The sequence below is a fragment of the Etheostoma spectabile genome, unplaced genomic scaffold, assembly GCF_008692095.1.
Source record: "Etheostoma spectabile isolate EspeVRDwgs_2016 unplaced genomic scaffold, UIUC_Espe_1.0 scaffold00001853, whole genome shotgun sequence".
Lineage (NCBI taxonomy): Eukaryota > Metazoa > Chordata > Actinopteri > Perciformes > Percidae > Etheostoma > Etheostoma spectabile.
In genome coordinates, this window is record NW_022602819.1 from 71,355 (window position 1) to 90,083 (window position 18,729).

General features: G+C 45.9%; 3 non-coding genes across 3 annotated transcripts; 2 read left to right on the forward strand and 1 right to left on the reverse strand.

Moving 5' to 3' along the window:
* The first annotated feature begins 13,306 nt into the window (after positions 1-13,306).
* Positions 13,307-13,380, forward strand: trnan-guu (transfer RNA asparagine (anticodon GUU)). The gene has a single exon. It is a non-coding gene; the product is annotated as a tRNA-Asn (tRNA).
* A 3,381-nt stretch (positions 13,381-16,761) lies between these two features.
* Positions 16,762-16,834, forward strand: trnat-ugu (transfer RNA threonine (anticodon UGU)). The gene has a single exon. It is a non-coding gene; the product is annotated as a tRNA-Thr (tRNA).
* Positions 16,835-17,278: 444 nt separating this feature from the next.
* On the reverse strand, positions 17,279-17,360 carry trnas-aga (transfer RNA serine (anticodon AGA)). Its single transcript has one exon. It is a non-coding gene; the product is annotated as a tRNA-Ser (tRNA).
* Between the last annotated feature and the right edge of the window lie 1,369 nt (positions 17,361-18,729).

Consider the following 18,729-nt stretch of genomic DNA (forward strand, 5'->3'; position numbering starts at 1 on the left):
CCATTAAATCCGGTTTTGAGCCTGTCTGTGTTGCCCCAGTATATTCCAGTGGTTAAACAATTTAAATATTTGGGGGTTGACATTTTCCCGTCGTTAGTTAATATTGCCAACTCAAATTTTCAGGGTATTTATAATAGAATTGAAGCGGATCTCGATAGATGGTCTCACTTGCCAAATTCATTACAAGCACGGGTGTCAATAGTCAAGATGGATATTCTACCACGCATACATTTCTTTTCTTCAATGCTGCCCTTACCACCCCCAACTGATTACTGGAAGAGGATTCATTCCTTGGTTTCTAAATTTATCTGGGGTGGGAAGCGGCCACGGGTGAAACTAACAACAATTCAACGACATAAAACAGAGGGTGGCCTATCTGTGCCTAATTTTAAACACTATTTTTGGTCATTTATACTAAGACCACTCACAGATTGGATTAACACCAATTCTGACCCCTGTTGGAAACCCATAGAACTGGACCTAGCATCACCACATAGACTGGAGGATCTTATTTACTCTGCTGTTCCTTTAAAACGGGCTAAGCTGCGGCTTGGACCCATAATGAGTTTTCTCTTATCAACGTGGCTCACCTTTGAGAAAGAAAATAAGATCTCATGTAAATGGCACCGGAATAGCCCGCTCTTTAATAACTATTCTCTACTCACGGGGGGGGGGGGGTGTCTTTTGCATCCCCGGAATGGAGCTCTAGAGGTATACATGTTTTAGCCGATGTATGTAATGAAAATGGGCTCCGTGATTTTAATGATCTGAGACAGTCTTACCAATTGCCTGGAACATCTTTATTTCTGTATTTTCAACTACGTTCATCTATGAAAGCATATGGAGTACCATGGGCTTCTCGTCCTACTATCCACCCTTTGCACTCCATTTTACATAGTAGCAGTCGAAACAGAGGGGTGGTCTCCAAAATATATTCTTTTGTTCGGGATGCCTCTTACAAAACTCTCCCTATTTAACGTGTGTGGGCCAATGACCTACAACGTTACAATGAAAATGTCTCACTGGACTGGGATACCATTTGGTCCTCGATTGGCCTTGCTTCTAAGAATCCAAATCACCAACAGATTCATTTCAACTATATCTATAGGACCTACCTCACTCCCAGGAAAAGCTTTCTTATGAAACGCTTAACTTCTCCAATTTGTACCCTCTGTTCAGATGGCTGTATAGGTTCATACATGCATATGTACTGGGAATGTAAGGATGTGAAGCTTTTTTGGGGGGAGGTATGTGCCACTTTATCTATTGTTGTAGATGATATTGTACCGTGTTCTCCTGTTGTCCTGCTTTTGAATGACACTTCCTCACTAAAGATGACATGTTGGAAAAAGCGTATGCTCTTAACAGGCATCACCGCGGCCAAGAAAATGCTAGCTCTACGCTGGAAGCCTCCACATGCAATTACTAAGCCTCAATGGATTAACACTTACATGGACGTAGTTGAGATGGAGCTGTCAGTGGCAAGAATGCACAGTGCCGGGCCCGATACTATCTCAGCGTGGCACTCAGTGGTTGATAAAGTTAAGAATTTGCTGTAACTCAATATCTGTATTTACATGGTTGGTTTTGTGGTCTGTTTATGGCCAGTAAAATTGGGTAGAGATCCAGGGTATGAGGGATTGGGGGGGGGGGGGTCGCTATTGTGTTTGATTTATTTGTTGTATGTGTATGTATGTGTGTGTATGTATGTATATGTATGTGTATGTTGTGATGTCACGAGAGGCTGCGTTCTGGAGGGCCGCTACGTACCCCTGAGATGGCTGCAGTCACGGGCAGCTTTGGCACCATCTGCTGGTGGAGTTGGGAACTCCACCCCTCAAGCACCCGGCATCCCAACACACCTGAGACCAATCAGGGCCTGATGAGCTGAAGGGCAGCTTAAAGCCCAGAGACACAGTTGGTGAGGAGTGTTGTTTGGGAGACAAGCTCAAGTTGTGCTCTCAGAGGATCTACAGAGGATCGAAGCGGCACTTTCCATGGGAAGGATTGAAAGACTGGAATACTTACCTGAAGACTGGAATACTTACCTGAAGACTGAGAGAGTTCTTACCGACAGATAGGCCACGGGCTGCGACGCTGTCTAAAAGTAAGGCTGAAGACCTGTTTTTCAAGAAGAGATTTACCTGAGGGAATCAGGTTTATGATTTTTGGTTTGAAGAGACATTGTTTAAGTTTGGACTGTTGCAAGAGCAACCATTATCCTGAGTTACCTTTTTGAACTTGGCTTATCATTTTGTGTTAATTCCCAAGAACAATATTAAAAACCTTTGTTACACTCTAACTTTGTGTCCTTGCACTGCTGAACTGTCCCGCCGAGAGCCGTGTAGCCTCTCATGATATCACATATGGTGGAGAATGCGGGCACGTTCAGACGCTAACAGTGCATGTCAGAGAAGGACACCGACCGTTTGATATCCCGGTTTTCCGAATTGGCCATAAACCCCTCCCAGAGAAAAAAGATGGAGGCCGTGTTGGAAGCCCTGGTGGCCGGCCAGCAAGCCCAGACGCAAGCGAACATGGCTCTCCTGGAGGAGCAAAGGAGAGCCAACCTCCTGAAGGCGGAGGAACTACAATTGCAGAGACAGTTGGCTGTTTGTAAGGACCGCCCAATAAGAGCGAGTGACTTTATATCTAAGATGGGGGCCTCAGATGACGTTGAGGCGTATCTGTACGCCTTTGAAGCCACAGCCACTAGGGAAGCGTGGCCCAAGGTACAGTGGGTTGGACTGCTAGCCCCCTTTCTGTCGGGGGAGTCGCTGAATGCTGTCCGGGACCTGGCCTCCGACCGGGCGACTGACTACGATGCACTAAAGGCGGAGATCCTCAGCAGAAGTGGACTCACCAAGTTCGGCATGGCCCAGCGGTTCCACAGCTGGATCTTTCAACCCAACCAGCCTCCTCGTGCCCAGATGCACGAACTTGTCCGGATCACGCGGAGATGGCTGGTACCGGAGAAGAGTACGGCAGCTGCAGTAGTGGAGGCCGTTGTGGTGGACAAATACTTACGGGCCCTGCCTTATGAGGCGAAACGACTCATCAGCCAACAGGCCTTGACTACAGCGGACCTGACTGTGGAAGCCGTGGAAAGATACCAAGCCACGACAGAGATGCTTCAGGCTTCCCGGAAGGGGCAACAGAGTGCGTCCACGCCACAGATGGGAGGAGGCTGTCCAACGAACCCCAAGGGACCCAACCCAGCCACTTTAGGAGCTGTCCAGGCTCCAGGGAGAGCCCGACCCCCGCCGGCCCCAGGAAGAGGACTCCGGGAGAGCAAAACGCGCCAGTGTTACCGGTGTGGGGAGATGGGACACCTATCCTGGCAGTGTGGGGAACCGGTGGATGAACCTATGCCCACGGCTGGGACCTCCAGCGCACCACCCACCCACCTTTTTGCTTCGCTCGTGGGAGTCATGGATGACGCCCAGGACCGACCCCCCACCTGCCCGGTGACGGTGAATCACCATGATGTAGAAGCTCTGCTAGATTCCGGTAGCCGGACCACCCTGGTACACAAGGATCTGGTGGGCCCATCGGGTCGGACTTCAGGGAAAGTCCTCCCGGTTACCTGTGTCCATGGAGACACCAGAGACTACCCCACCACTGAACTCACAATGACCACCACCAGGGGAACCGTCCACACGACAGCGGGAGTGGTTGATTCCCTACCCGTTCCGGTCCTAATTGGACGAGACTGCCCCGCCTTTCTCCCGCTGTGGAGGGAGACACAGGAGAGATCGGCCCGAGTACCCCGGAAGCGGAGAGGCAGGACGTACTCGGAGAGAACGCAAACACAACCCTCAGAACCCCTCACACCAGCCTGTGTTCTTGCAGGGATGGCAGGTGCCCAGGCTGATTCGGAGTCTGGTCCAGACACGGAGGAAGAGAACATGGTCCCAGGAAGCGCTCCAAGCTCCAGTGAGGAAGACGCCCCAGGCACCCAAGAGCTTCCCCCTCTCACAGGCCAGTATGGTACCGCCCAGTTACAAGATCCCACTCTTGCAAATGCCTTGAAGAATGTGCAGGTGATAGAGGGAGTGGTACTAGGGGATAGGACAAGCCCTACCTACCCCCATTTTGCAGTAAACCGGGGGTTGGTGTATCAGGTGGTACAGAAAGATGGCGAGGTGCAGGAACAGCTCCTCGTACCACAGCCCCACCGGACCACCGTGCTCAACCTAGCCCACACCCACCCGCTAGGGGCCCACCTAGGGGTGGAGAAGACGAAGGAAAGGATCTTGCGACGCTTCTTTTGGCCAGGGGTGCACAAAGAGATAGAGAACTACTGTCGGAGTTGCCCTGAGTGCCAGAGGGTGGCACCAAAGCCCACATATAGAAACCCGCTCATTCCCTTACCCATTATCGAGACCCCGTTCGAGAGGATAGGACTGGACATCGTTGGACCCTTACCGAAGAGTGCCAGGGGACATCAGTACATTCTGGTCATCCTGGACTATGCAACCCGATATCCTGAGGCCATCCCGCTGAGGAAGGCTACGTCCAAACAGATTGCCAAGGAGCTATTCCTTCTGTCAACGAGTCTGGGGCTCCCGAAGGAGATATTGACAGACCAAGGGAGTCCATTCATGTCCAAGGTTATGAAAGAACTCTGTACTCTGCTGAAAATCAAGCAGCTGAGAACGTCGGTCTACCACCCCCAGACAGACGGGCTCGTCGAACGTTTTAACAAAACCCTAAAATCCATGCTGCGGAAGGCGATCGGGGAAGACGGGCGCAACTGGGATCAGCTGCTACCGTACCTCCTGTTTGCGGTGAGAGAGGTGCCTCAGTCGTCTACTGGTTTTTCACCCTTTGAGCTCTTGCTATCTTACAGGCCCCGAGGACTGCTGGACATTGCCAAGGAGGCCTGGGAGGAGCAACCGTGCCGCCAGCGGACCCTGATCGAGCATGTTGGGGCTATGAGAGAGAGAATGAAGGCTATCTATCCCATGATGCGTGAACACATGGAGGCTGCTCAACGGCAACAGCAAGCCTCCTACAACAGATCTGCTCAACCCAGAGAGTTTAAGCCCGGGGACCGAGTGCTGGTCCTGGTGCCCACCGTGGAGTGCAAATTCCTGGCCACCTGGCAGGGGCCCTACGAGGTCATTGAACGGGTGGGAGACGTAAACTACAAGGTGAGGCAACCAGATAAAAGAAAGCCGGAGCAGATATATCATGTCAACCTTTTAAAACAGTGGCACGCCAGGGAGGCGTTGTTCAGTTGTCTACCCCCCACAGAGACCAAGGAACCAGGGAGAGAAGAGGTTCAGGTTGGTCCAAGCCTGTCCCCGCATCAACGGCAGATGGCCCTGGAGTTGGTGGAACGCAACAGAGATGTCTTCTCCTCCCTACCTGGGCACACGGAGGTGGTTCAACATGAAATCCGCACCATGCCTGGCAAAACGGTGAACCAGCGCCCTTACCGCGTGCCGGAGGCTCGCAAGGCGGTTATACAAGAGGAGGTAAGGAAGATGCTGAAACTAGGGGTGATCGAAGAGTCCAATAGTGCCTGGGCAAGCCCCATCGTACTGGTTCCCAAGCCGGACGGCTCGGCACGGTTTTGCAATGACTTTCGGAAAGTAAATGAGGTGTCTGAGTTTGATGCATATCCCATGCCTAGGGTGGATGACTTAATAGATTCATTGGGACATGCACGCTTCCTAACCACCCTTGACCTCACCAAAGGATACTGGCAGGTGCCCCTGACCCCGGCGTCAAAGGAGAAGACGGCCTTTGCCACGCCAGGGGGGCTTTACCAGTACACCCGGCTCCCGTTTGGTCTCCACGGAGCGCCGGCTACGTTCCAGCGGCTGATGGATCGAGTCCTCGCTCCCCACAAAAGGTACGCAGCAGCATATTTGGACGATGTGGTCATACAAAGTCCCGACTGGGCCAGTCACTTACCCCGAGTACAGGCAGTGGTGGATTCACTCAGGGAAGCAGGGCTCACGGCAAACCCAGAGAAGTGCAGGCTGGCCTTCAGTGAGACAAACTACCTGGGGTACACCATCGGGCGGGGGTTGGTCAAGCCTCAGGAAGCCAAGTTGAGGGCCATACAGGACTGGCCCCGGCCCATCACCAAGAAGCAGGTGAGGTCGTTTTTGGGCTTAGCCGGCTATTATAGACGGTTTATAACGGACTGTGCTACCATTGCTGCACCTCTAACAGAGTTGACGACGAACCGCCACTCTCGGATGGTGAGGTGGAATCCCGAGGCGGAAGCGGCCTTCATCGACCTGAAACAAGTTCTGTGTTCCGGTCCAATCCTGGTGGCGCCGGACTTCGAGAAGGACTTCATTGTCCAGGCGGATGCTTCGGAGGTGGGTCTGGGGGCTGTTCTTGCCCAGGCGCATAACGGTGAGGAACATCCCGTTCTCTACCTCAGCAGGAAGCTACTGCCAAGGGAGAAGAACTATTCCACTGTGGAGAAGGAGTGCCTCGCGGTTACCTGGGCCCTGGAATCCCTGCGGTTCTACCTCCTGGGACGACGGTTTACGGTGGTGTCCGACCATGCCCCTCTACAGTGGATGGCCAGGAACAGGGAGACTAACAGTAGGGTTACCAGATGGTTCTTGAGCCTACAGGCGTTTAACTTCTCTGTTGTGCACAGGGCGGGCAAGAGCCACGGCAATGCGGATGCCCTTTCCCGGCGCGACGCCTTCTTCGCCTCCTTCACCCCGACGAGGACGTCGGTCTCGAGGGGGGGGATGTGTGATGTCACGAGAGGCTGCGTTCTGGAGGGCCGCTACGTACCCCTGAGATGGCTGCAGTCACGGGCAGCTTTGGCACCATCTGCTGGTGGAGTTGGGAACTCCACCCCTCAAGCACCCGGCATCCCAACACACCTGAGACCAATCAGGGCCTGATGAGCTGAAGGGCAGCTTAAAGCCCAGAGACACAGTTGGTGAGGAGTGTTGTTTGGGAGACAAGCTCAAGTTGTGCTCTCAGAGGATCTACAGAGGATCGAAGCGGCACTTTCCATGGGAAGGATTGAAAGACTGGAATACTTACCTGAAGACTGGAATACTTACCTGAAGACTGAGAGAGTTCTTACCGACAGATAGGCCACGGGCTGCGACGCTGTCTAAAAGTAAGGCTGAAGACCTGTTTTTCAAGAAGAGATTTACCTGAGGGAATCAGGTTTATGATTTTTGGTTTGAAGAGACATTGTTTAAGTTTGGACTGTTGCAAGAGCAACCATTATCCTGAGTTACCTTTTTGAACTTGGCTTATCATTTTGTGTTAATTCCCAAGAACAATATTAAAAACCTTTGTTACACTCTAACTTTGTGTCCTTGCACTGCTGAACTGTCCCGCCGAGAGCCGTGTAGCCTCTCATGATATCACAATGTGTATATATGTATATATGTATATATGTGTGTATGCATATGTGTGTATATATATGTATATATATATATATATATATAATTTCCTTTTTTCTATTTTTTTATTTTATTTTATGTATGTGATTGTTGTATTTAGTTTGTTTTTGATGGTGATAAGCCGACGTTGTAGTTGGAAGAAAATAAAAAAGTTGTTCACAAAAAAAAAAACCATTTTGATACCAGGAACCCAACGAGGTTTCACAGATCATTCAGTTTTTAGGACAATTTCTGGCGGTAAAATCTGCCAGCCATGTCTCTTCAGGTCCGTTGACAGTTTGGGCAACGGGCAGCTCCACGTGCATCGTTAATTGTTTTTCCAGAAGACAGAAGATGGGTGCACCGTTCCCGGTGACGCTGCAATACCGGGTCGATGCGTGGGGTTTAGATTCGTGCATATACACATCAACTTTCTTTTACATTACTGCATATACACATCAACTTTCTTTTTGATTCATCATCACCATTCATTATGTCATCATCACAATTCATTATGACATCAACTTTCTTTTATATTACTGCATATACACTAGGGGGGATCCGAGTATCCGGCTGAAACGAGTATCCGGTACGGATAAAGCACTTTTGCCGAGTACAAGTATTATCCGAGTAATATGAGTCAATATCCGTGCTCGGATTGAATAAAACTCCTCAACTGGCCGCGCAGCGTTCTGTGATAATCACAGCGCCCCCCCCGCCTACAAACCCGCTCGGATCAATCACACACACACAGAACATGGAGAAATGCGCTCTCTCTCGCTCTCTCTCTCGCTCTCTCCTGCTCCGTCAGTCAATCAGGTCTGCGGATCTGTTCCGTTAACGTTTAGGGTTTCTTCAGCTTCAGGTTTGTTTTTAACTTCGGTTTGTAGTCCTTACATAGTAACCAGTAGATTTCTGGTGAACGTGGGGTTTGTAGTCCTTACATAGTAACCAGTACATTTCTGGTGAACGTGGGGTTTGTAGTCCTTACATAGTAACCAGTAGATTTCTGGTGAACGTGGGGTTTGTAGTCCTTACATAGTAACCAGTAGATTTCTGGTGAACGTGGGTTTCAGACATGCTGCTTGTTTTAAATGCAACTCCAGTTGCGTCTCTGCCATCGGAGATTTTTTTTTTTTTTACTGTCAGCTGCCCCCCGCCCCCCGCCCCCCCTCTCTCTGTGTCTCTCTCTTACTCACACACACACACACACACACACACACAAACACACACACATACACACACACACACACACCTTGTGTGGAAATAAAATAAATAAAAAAAATAAAAAAGAACCAAAAACAAAAAAAATCAAACTGATCATACAAAAATAACAAGTTAAAAAAAGAAAGTTATATTGAGTATGAAAACTCTTGTTCATTACATTTTACTTCATAATTGCAACCACATGTGTTGTATTCATTGTTGCAAAACGTTCTGTATATAGTTTGTTTGTTACCATGACAACACCATTGATCTGGAGCTCGATGCTGTCATGTAAATAGTTTTCAAATCAGCAATAAATATAACAATTTTTGATCAACTCATATCATTTGCATGCTTAAATAACATACCGGTTAAAGCCCCGCACATTTCAAGAGAACCCGACCCACTTCCTGGTTAAATCCGACCACTTCCAGTTTAGGCCCCGCCCAGTCCGAGTACAGATCCGGATACAGATAATTCATGTGGTAAACAGATACAGATACAGATAATGCTATACTCGCTCATCCCTAGGTATTACAATATTGTCCATGAAGGTACATCTGCCATAGAAGGATGTGTGACCACCATTAAAGGATGGCTTTCTTTGTCGGCAGGATTCAAACTTGCGAGGGGAGTCCCCAATGGATTTCAAGTCCATCGCCTTAACCACTCGGCCATGGCAACCTAAAAAGCAGAGAAATACCGATTTACACTAAAAGTGATAACCTATTCAAGGCAAGGCAAGGAAGCTTTATTTGTATTGCACCTTTCAGCCATAGGGCAATTCAAAGTGCTTTACACAAAAAGAGTTATAAAAGAGTTAAAAAATAAAAATAGATAAAACACAAGAATAAAAGTTACAGTGCAGTATACAAAATCAAACATTAAAGAAATTAACAACCATTTAAAGAAAGGCAACATCAAAAAGAAAGGTCTTCAGCCTTCAGCGTTCTGAATCAGCTGCAGCTGTCTGATTGATTTTTTAGGGAGAGCTGTAAAGACCCCGTTACAGTAGTCAAGTCTACTGAAGATGAAAGCATGGACCAGTTTTTTCAAATCCTGCTGACACATAAGTCCTTTAACCCTTGATATATTCTTAAGGTGATAATAGGCTGACTTTGTAATTGTCTTAATGTGGCTGTTAAAATTCAGGTCTGAGTCCATGACTACACCAAGATTTCTGGCTTTGTCTGTTGTTTTTAAAATTGTTGTTTGAAGCTGAGCGCAGACTTTTAATCGTTCCGCTTTTGCTCCAAAAACAACCACCTCAGTTTTTCCTTCATTTAATTTCAGAAAGTTCTGGCACATCCAGTCGTTAATTTGTTCGATGCACTCAGTCAGTTTATGTATTGGACTATAGTCTCCTGGCGATAAGGTTATGCAAATTTGTGTGTTGTCCGTATAACTATGGTAACTTATTTTGTTGTTTTCCATAATCTGAGCCAGTGGAAGCCTGTTAAGAACCAGTATTAATGCAAAGAAAGGATTGGAGCATTTGGAACTCTGGAACTCTGTCTGGCTTATTTATGTAGCATGGAAGCTACCGTTAGCTAACTAGCCAATAGTTACAATCACAATCGGACTGAAAATTGTTCTATGTCCTATAATGTTACAGACCAACGCGATACCAAACGCAAAAGGGTCTTATATACACAGTATATGTATTTATAAATATGTAAAATTAAGTTTTTTCTTTTCATTTATTCTTTTAACCCAGCCACGCAAGAGCCTCACAGGAGCAGGCAAAGAGCCGCATGCAGCTCACAAGCTGCAGGTTTGCCACCCCTGCACTAGAAGATCATGGCCACTTGGTAGCAGTAGGGCCTTGTTGTTGAGAAAGCATAGTGGGAACTCTGAAATATTAACTGTTGACAGTATGAGCTAGCCAGGATTCAAACCTAGAATCTTCTGATCCGTAATCAGACGCGTTATCCATTGCGCCACTAGCCTTACGTCCACCATTAGCAATAGCTACGTTCTCACACCATTGTATGCAAACAGGGTTGAACTTTGTTGGCAAGTGTATAGAAGGCTAGTTAACCGTTTGTTACAGTCTAAAATTTGGGGACTCTTGCAGGACTTTTAGGCTAAGCTGTCCAGTTTCTATCAATGTAAAGTAAAGCAGAATATGTAGTAATTCAAAGAAACAACAGAAAAGTAGCTTCTCACAGGTGCCGTGACCCAGATTCCTACCGAGGTTGCTGCAGCCACCGCAACGCAGAGTACCAAGCACTATAAGATCACGACCATTTGGTATTAACCCGTTTGCGCCGGATGCTTCGCGACGACACATCTACCGCCAATTACTGCGTTGCGCAACTCTGACCCTCCTGTCAGCTGCTGCGTGGCGCAGCATTTTGTATTGGTCGGTCTTTCCATGACGCGTGCCGCAGAGAACGCATTGTCATTGGTTCAAAATACACATGAGGCGGGTCTTGTTGGCCATGTGACCACCAAAATGTACCGTAGTTTGCTGAAAATCACGTCAATCAACCAGACGTACATGTGCGTTTGTTTATGAATGTTTGAGAGACGAGGGAGAAAACGGCTCCGAGGCAATCAGAGGAGGAGTTAGACAGCGAGGGCAGTGACGTTGAGGTGGAAGATAGTGAGGAGTTTGGGAGGGAGGAGGTCTTCATCATAATCTACCACTTCCTCTGTCGGAGCAGTTTTCTTGCTCGTCTCTCAAAACTTCATAAACAAACGCACATGTATGTCTGGTTGATTGACATGATTTTCAGCAAACTACGGTACATTTTGGTGGTCACATGGCTTTAAATAGCCAACAAGACCCGCCTCATGTGTATTTTGAACCAATGACAAGGCGTTCTCTGCTGGACGCGTCATGAAAAGACAGACGAATACAAAATGCTGCGCCACGCAGCAGCCGGCGGGAGGTTCAGAGTTGCGCAACGCAGTAAGCGGCGGTAGATGTGTCGTCGCGAAGCATCCGGCACAAACGGGTTAAACTAGATGTGGAAAGTTGAAAGGTTGAATGTTTTCACCTGTGCTGTTGCTTAAAACCAGGTTCCACCAAAATTTGAACTCAGATCCCTGGATTCAGAGTCCAGAGTACTAACCATTACACCATGGAACCTTTAAAAGAGTTTGCTAGGCAGTTTCTTTCATTATATCCACATGTGTGATATTAAAGGCACACAACCATCACAACAATTAAAATATCACGCCCCAATATATTCTCGGTTTTGAGTCCTCGCCCCTACTATTTACGACATGGCCAGACGTAATCCGGCTAAGAAGCAGCACTTTTCAGAGGTGGAGATTGACACATCTCAGTTTAATTTGCAGTAAAGTAAAGTGTACCCATATTTAAATAAACACACGGAAGCAAAGTTTATGCAGTGTTTTTTAATTTTACTCGTGTTTTTTTCGTGAGTCAGTGTAAATATTAGTGCAAATCAGTATTACACTGTTTTTCAGGTTGTTGTGGCCGAGTGGTTAAGGCGATGGACTTTGATGGACAGGTTTGAATCCTGCCAACAATGAGACGTGCTCTTTAATTGTGGTCACACATCTCATTATGGCAGATGTGCCTTCATGGACAATACTATAATATCAAATAGTTACTGGAAGCCACTGATGCATCTCTGAGCATTTATTTTCATTGTCAATGCCCAGATGTGTTGCAGTTGATATGGCTTTGGTTCCCAGCCAGTAACTTTCTTTGAGTGACGTTACTTGCTTTATTTGTCAAGAAGTAACCAGAAAGGTTACTCTCCCAACCAGGTTTGATAAAACATTAGATCTCTGTTATATCGCACAAATAAGGGAACATAACAATCAATCAAGCTGCCTGTCTCCTCAGCTTCTAGACGCCGCTGCATCACCTCGCATCTGCGTTTGTGACAGTTTCTCACAGTTAGCAAAGCTCACATAAAGCAAATGCTTGTGGCTTAAAGATCGAGCTCCCTGGAGTGATCCAACTCTGGGATTTATCCTTCTGCAGAAGACCATAGAGGCAGCTTCTCCAATTTCTGAGTAACAGGAAAATAGCCTGATAAGCATACATGTGCAGCACGACCTCAAAAGGCCATAAAGCAAATGCTTGTGGCTTAAAGATCAAGTTGGCGCTCTTAAAACATCAACCACGAGAAGTCTCTGTGGCGCAATAGGTCAGCGCAGTTGGCTGTTAATTGAAAGGATGGTGGTTCAAGTCCACCCAGAGACGATAGTTGCTTAAATAACCTGGAGTTAGCCAACTCTAGGATCTATGAGCTCAAAAATAACCCAAGTGGCCTTATATCAGAAGGTACAGTAGGTAGGTACAGAAGGTACAACAATGTACATATTAATCTTTGCAGTCATTGGTATGCAGGTCACTTTATGTAATACAAGCAAATACATACAGAAGGCTCCACCCAACAGTTTAGTGATACGTGGTGTGCAACTGTAAGTCAATCATCAAGCTTGTTGCTGTGACCAAGAAACCACCAGCAAAACGACTGATACATCATCAGTTCCAGAATTTTCTTGGATGCCAAATATTTGAATTCAAAGTCAGATTCCAATTGACATGTAAGAACAATACAACCCACGTCCAGCTTCTACATTTCCGCATGAGTCAGCTTCCACAATTTCTGAGTAACAGGAAAATAGCCTGATAAGCATACATGTGCAGCTCAACCTCAAAAAGCCATAAAGCAAATGCTTGTGGCTTAAAGATCGAGTTCCCATTCATAAAACATCAGACAGGCGCAGTCTCTGTGGCGCAATAGGTCAGCGCAGTCGGCTGTTAACCGAAAGGATGGTGGTTCAAGTCCACCCAGGGACGTTTGATGCTTAAATAATCTGGAGTGAGCCAACTCTGGGATTTATCCTTCTGCAGGAGATTATAGAGCAGCCCAAAGATAACCCAAGTGGCCTTACCTCTATTAGAAGGTACAGTTCTGCAAACCATGTAAATATTAATCTTTACGGTCATCAGAGATAGGAAGTAAAAAAACACAAATACTACATTATACTCCAGTTGAATTTTCAGGTGTTTTTACTTTACTATTTATTTTTTGGGCGACTCTACTCTACTCAAATATCGGTACTTTCTACTCCTTACATTTTACAAAATTGGCTTGTTACTTTAGTTTTGTACTAAAGGTTGTCTATCAGGTGTAATTGTGAGTCCATGTCGGAGAATAGCGCGGACACCCGCCTCACATCACGAGCGGGCGCTCACGCCACACGGAGAAAAAAGTGAAAGAAAAAAAAAGAAGAGACTAGCTGTCCGGAGGATAATCAGCTGAGAATGTGTGTGTCTTTGAGAACTGTAAGTCATATAACTGATGATGTCAGTTCATTTAAGCCTGTTGTTGTATTGGTCTGTAGTTCTGGTACATTTAAAAGTTAGCTTGTCTGTGTTCTTCTCCTGTTACCTAGGTTACACCTGGCTGTTGATTCGATATAATGGCGATTGTTAAATGTCCTTGCTCATTAAGATAATGTAATTAATAGTGGGTTCATTGTTATTATTTACTAGCATATATGATTCCTTGTTATTTATTTATTTTATTACCACACACATAGCCATAGCAGAGCTACCCCCCCCCCATGTTTATCCTGATGCTTGATTGTAATAAAGCATCAACAGAGAGAAGTTGTATCCGTCTGTGTTTTAACAGACACACCTGGGGCCAAATTGGAAACCAGAATCAGCTTTAAATCCAGTCCTAATCTAGTCCTCAATAAATTTTAAATAATTTCACTGGAGTTAGTTATTATTTTTGCATCATCAATACCAAAATGAATCTAATTGAATGGCAATATTCACGGAATTCTCACAAAATCACAACTGAATTCATATCTTGATACTTGCGTGAGAATCTTAATAACCTGGAGTCCCAGTCTCTGTCACAATAAATAGGCTATATGTTTATATATGTTTTAGGCCTATTGGCAGACAGCCATTTTACAATGTAGCCAATGGCATATAAAGAATAAAGAACAAAGAGTCCTTTCTCCATGTCCACTGTAGTTTCTCAGCGTGCTCTCTAGTAACATGTGTCTGGTCCACGGAGCTTTGTCATTCATAAGGCTACTTTTACTTTTATATTTTAAGTAAATTGCTAAGCCTTTACTTTGTTACTTTTTTACTTGAGTTAAGAAGTTAAATCAGTACTTATACTTTTACCAGAGTATTTATTAACACAATTCTCTCTACTTCTACTTGAGTAGGGGAAGTGAGTACTTTTGGCATCTCTGGATGTTAACACGTAACTTCATCCGTCTTTGCTGTTGCATTGCGATAACAAATAGCTACAGTTGTGTAAAGTAATCGACAGGCTTTATGTCCGTGTTGAGTAGGGAGGGAAATGTAATGCATACTCCTACGTTTTATCTTCTTTTAATATTTATCATGAAACGAGGAAGTGATATAGCGCCCTATTAAACAAAAAGTGACAAAAACAGCAGAGAGAGAAACAAATTAAGGGAGTGAAGAGCAGGAAGAGGGAGAGCCAGAGGAGTTTGGGGGAGTTTGGAGAGAGGGCGTGTGATGAAAGGGAGGGCTCTGACACAGAGAGGGATATTCCAGAGGGTGAGGAAGATGAAGAAGAGGGTGAGGAGGATGAAGAAGAGAGTGAGGAGGAAGAAAACATAAATGGGACAGAGGGAGGAACAGCCAGAGGGACAGCAAGTGGATCCATGTGGATCAAGTACTGCACCATCAGGTTTGTGATGAAGAAGGTTCTTACTATTTTCAAAGCAGTGCAAATACAATTTCATTGTAGGTCTGCTGTGTGTCCTTAAAATTGTGCTTTCTGCTGTAAAATTCTTTTTTTGTGTCAATGCGGCTAATTTTACATGCAGGTATACATGCATACAGTGGTATGCATGCGATTAGGAACCCATGCTGAAGTTGACCAAAAAGAGAAATTTAAAAAATCATCTTTTGGAAATTGAGCTTATTGCCTTAATTTAATAAAAAGGAAAAATCCAACCTTTAAGGACATCAAATGCGTTGTCTAGTGATGGTATAGTGGTGAGCATAGCTGCCTTCCAAGCAGTTGACATGGGTTCAATTCCCAGCCATCGCAGTAGTTTTCATTGTGTGGTTACTTGCTTTATTTATCAAGAAGTAGCCAGAAAGGTTACTTGCCCAACCCGATTTGATAAAAATATTAGATCTCTGTTATGGTACAAATAAGAGAGCATATCAACCAATTAAGCTGCCTCCACGAGGATATACAGGAACAGGCAGAGCACTACAATTTGTTCTTTGCCCGTGTCTGGTAACTACTACTAACTAATTGAAAAGATTATGAACATTTGTCCAAACAGGTGTAGCTCTGCTTTTTGTATTATCTCATAGGTACTGGAAGCAACCCATCTCCACCAATGCATCTCTTAGCATTTATTTTCAGTCTCAATGCCCAGATGTGTACAAGATTTGCAATGAGCGTTGTATTGTCCAGCAGAAAGGCAGCAGGTGTGTTACTTTTTGATTATGATTTATACCATAGCAGTGCAATCATTTTAACCAGGTTTGATTTCAAGCCACCACAGTTGCATTTACAGGTTGAAGCCATATACAACATTAACATTACATGTTTTACCCAGTTTTCTTCTTTTATTCTGTAATATTTCAATTTCTTTGCGGTAAGTCATCCCAAAAGGATTAATAAAGATAAGTCTAAGTCTATCTCAGAAAAAAGTCAACAAATCTGAAAATCTTCAGGGTATGTAGCTCAGTGGTAGAGCTCCTGCTTTACATGTTACATGTTACCCCTAAGTGCAAACAGCAGAGCAGAATAGCACAGCGGAAGCGTGCTGGGCCCAAAACCCAGAGGCCAATGGATCAAAACTATTCTCTACTAAATCCTATAGCAGAGGATGGTTCCTTGAACTTTCCCTGCAGTATAGCGACCCCTGCCGACCTATTACCTAAAACTACGCATCTCTTCCCCATTGACTCCTCCAAAATGACGCGTCTGCTTCTGAAGCATGAGTTTCTTGAATAAAGTAAAGATTGAGTATGCTGAGATCGAGTATGGTCACGTGACTGCACAACGACGTTTGATTGGTGAAACACAGTCACGTGGTAGAGCCTTCAGCGGAAGACTCTCTCTCTATAGCTCTCTCTGGAGCTGCTTGACAAAGATGGATGGTTGGAACCCTTGTCACTAGCTCATTGTAATCTTGCATGACAGGCAATCCTGTAGGAGGCGCTCTAGCTTAGTGGTTAAAGCACCTGTCTTGTAAACAGGAGATCCTGGGTCCAAATCCCAACAGTGCCTCATTATCAGTTAATATTTATGTTATCTGCACTACAAAGAGTGTATATATTTGTTATTTGTTTTTGCTATAGTGCTTAACAAGCATTATATAATTTTGCCCAATTGTGGCGTGCTGATGGGCAATAAATATCTAAAGTGAAATGGATTGGACCCATTTTTTAATGCTTTTAAACCTTGTTGTTGGGGCTGAACGTGGCCCAGGTGTACACCAGGACCCTGTGACATCACTGTTGGGTGGAGTTTCAGGTGCATGTGATGCTGACTGAGGTCAGAGGTGAAATAAACATGAACTTTACTGGCCAAGGCACTTTGGGCGCTGACTGTGTGATTTTAACGTCTTACTGGTGGCTTACAGATAACACATCATTGTTAATGAATGCACATCAGTGATTTGGTATACTATGATGTGTCATTGGTTTGCTACCACTCTTAAAGAATGCCTCTCGTTGTCGGCAGGATTCGAACCTGCGCGGGGAGACCCCAATGGATTTCTAGTCCATCGCCTTAACCACTCGGCCACAACAACCTGAAAAAGCCTAGAAGTATACCTGTTTGCACAAATGTTCATAAACTTTTTAATTGGTTGCAAGCAGTTACCAGACACGGGCAATTTTCAAATCGTAGTGCGCTGCCTGTGTCTGTGGATACTCATGGAGGCAGCTTAATTGATTGATATGCTCCCTTAGTTGGACCATAACAGAGATGTAATATTTTACCAAATTGTGTTGGGCGAGTAACCTTTCTGGCTAATCTTCACAAATAAAGCAAGCAACCACACAAGAATGGCTGGGAATCGAACCCAGGTCAACTGCTTGGAAGGCAGCTATGCTCACCGCTATACCACCATCGCTTGACAGCACAATATACACTGAAAATCTTGTAACACATCTGGATTGTTTGAGACTCAAAATGTGCTCTATCACTGAGCTCCAGCCCCTAATGATTTTCAGATTTTTTGGACTTTTTTGTGAGATCACTGAATAAGAGAAGAAACCTGGGTGGAATATGTAACGTTAATATTTTATATGGCTTCAAACTGTACTGCCTCTACACCCACGACTGCAGTCCGACCCACAACAACAACCTCATCGTCAAGTTTGCTGACGACACCACAGTGGTCGGACTCATCTCAAAGGGAGACGAGGCAGCCTACAGAGAGGAAGTCCTGAACTTGGCAGCTTGGTGTTCGGAGAACAACCTGTCTCTGAACACCAAGAAAACCAAGGAGATCATCGTTGACTTCAGGAAGAAGAGCACCGACCTAGCCCCCCTGTACATCAACGGCGAGTGTGTGGAGAGGGTCCACACCTTCCGGTTTCTTGGTGTCCTCATCTCAGCTGACATCTCCTGGTCAGCCAACATCACAGCGGTCATCAAGAAGGCCCAGCAGCGACTACACTTCCTGAAGGTCCTCAGGAAGTACGACCTGGACTCCAACTTGCTGCTGACCTTCTACCACTCATCCATCGAGAGCCTGCTGACCTACTGTATCACAGTATGGTACGGCAGCTGCACCGTGGCAGACAGGGAGAGGCTGCAGAGGGTTGTAAGGTCAGCACAGAAGATCACCGGCTGCCCTCTCCCCTCCCTGACGGACATCTACACCTCCCGCTGCCTCAGCAGAGCAGAGAACATCATAAAGGACAGCTCCCACCCCGGCTCTGATCTGTTTGACCTGTTGCCCTCAGGAAGGCGCTACAGGTGCATCAGAGCACGGACCAACAGACTCAAGAACAGTTTCTTCCCGAAGGCCATAACGACCCTGAACTAGCCCCTGAACTCACATATGCACTGACTCCACTCCACAACCCCCCCCCCCCCCCCCGACTGTCTTCTTCATTCCGTCCGACTGTGCAATATTATTGTTATACTGTTACTGTTATATAATACCTCAT